This window comes from Mirounga angustirostris, unplaced genomic scaffold (assembly GCF_029215605.1).
Source record: "Mirounga angustirostris isolate CCGP_5_RB_7025 unplaced genomic scaffold, mMirAng1.0.hap1 SCAF_3, whole genome shotgun sequence".
Taxonomy (NCBI): Eukaryota; Metazoa; Chordata; class Mammalia; order Carnivora; family Phocidae; genus Mirounga; species Mirounga angustirostris.
The window spans coordinates 48,032,672-48,034,902 of NW_026991711.1; positions in this window are offsets into that span (position 1 = coordinate 48,032,672).

A 2,231-nucleotide genomic window follows, 5' to 3' on the forward strand; every position below is an offset into this window, starting at 1 on the left:
ATTCTCTACATTGATGTAATATTTACATTTTAAGAACAGATAAGAAAGCCAAGAGACAGCTTGCAACTACATAAAAGAAAAGAACATAAGATATAACCATGGGAAATGTCCAAATTTGACCATAAAGGTGTCTATCTAAGAATGAAAACCAAGAGATAAAACCATGTGCCACAAAACCAAATTAAGGGAAACCAAAGTGTTAAAGGTGCATTAAAGATAGAAAAGGGAACTCCCAGATATCAAAGACAAGGGTGGAGATGATACCAGGCCAAATATGGATTACTCAAGTTGAAACTAGAGAGCAAGTATGGGGTCAAGGAGGGATTCTTTTGGATAACTGAGAGGCAAGAGAAAATATGATAAAATTTGCTATTTGTAGAAAATATCTCAGATAGTAAATGTAATGGAAATAATGGTAAGGAGAGACTTGGGATAGACAGACCTGAAAGAAAACAAACAAACAAAAGATTCCATTCATTAAGGTGACAGATAATGAAGATCTGAAATAAAATAATGTATGTACAGAAGAAAAACTGAGTTTTAAAAGTACTTTAGATTATCCAATGTAAGATTTGGTTTGGGCTTCTACAAATAATCTCATAATTTTAAATTAAGAGACATGGTTCCTGCATCCCACTTTATCCTCCAACATTGATGCAAACACTGACACAATAATGGTTATGCATGTTAGTAGCATAATGACTGGGGAGATTCAGAAATTAACTTACATGGACATGACAATAAAGGTTCTAAAATACAATATATGAGGACAGACATATAGAAGAAAGTGATTCATAAGAGATTAAATTTATGCATGGCTTATTATTACATTCCAAAACTAATTACACACACACACACACACACACACACTTTCTCATATGCAAACCTAATATCATTTCTAATAACTGTAAACCAATGGGACCAGAAGAAGACCTAAGAAGAAACAAGTAACATTATAGTAAAGTCCTCATAGTGGAACATAACAAGATTCTGAACTCCTCTGTCTCTTCTTCCAGCTTTGGTCGTTGTCACAAATGAAGCAACAATGCTATAAATCTAGTCAAAAGAATATATGAACCAGGCAATTTTAATTGTAGTTATATACCTAATATAAATGTATTAGGTATATCAGTTACAACTGTGTGCTAAGGAAATATATAAGAATGTTCAAAGAATTACTATTTATAACAGTCCCAGACTGCAAACTATCCAAATGCCCATCAACAATAGAATGAATAAAAGTGTTATATTCATCTAACAGATGATAGAAGACAATGAGAATGAGTGAAATACAGAAATGTACAACACATTAAATATTCATTTAATTCATTTAATTCATTTAGAAGCTTAATGTTGAGCAAAATAAGTTAGAGATAAAAGAGTACTTACTGTATACAGACACATGATATATATATATCCAGTTTTATTTATTTGTGTGTGTGTGTGTTTATTTAAAGTACAAGGCAAACAAATGGTTACCTGCAGTGATGTAATAGGTGGAAAGATACCTGATGGAGTTTCTGAGGTGCTGATAAATTTATATATCTTAATATGTGGAGTGGTTTCATGGTAGTTACATTCTATATGGCAATTCATCAAGTAATACTTGTAATTTATACACTTTCCCATATGTATGTTATACACCAATTATATTAATCCACTAGGGCTGCCCTAACAAAACACTGTAGAGTGGGTGTTTCTAAGCACAGCATATGCTTAAAACTTATTTTCTCACAATTATGGAGGCTAGAAGTCCAAGATCAAGGTGTCAGCAGGCTTGGTTTCTCTCTCTTTGCTTACAGAAGGCTGCCTTCTCACTCTGTCCTGCACATTTCCTGTATCTTTTCCTCCTCTTATAAGGACACCAGTCCTATTGGATTAAGACCCCACCCTTGTGATCTCATTTAACCATAATGACCTCCTTAAAGGCCCTAACTCCAAACACAGTCACAATGGGGATTAAGGGCTGAAACATATGGATTTTGGGAGGACACAATTCAATCCACAAATAAAGTAATAAACAGTTCACAAGAATAATAAAAAAATAAACACAGCATCTACAATCTGAAAAGTACCTTATGCAGCAATCATCCTTCTTCACTCTTTTCCTTTGCTATTCTTGTATTCCTTTACAGAAGGCATAACAAACTTTAATATTCCTCTCCCTTCCTCACCCCTATGTCTATATCAATTGTATCATACATTTTTACCTTTAACCAACAGGCCTAGCA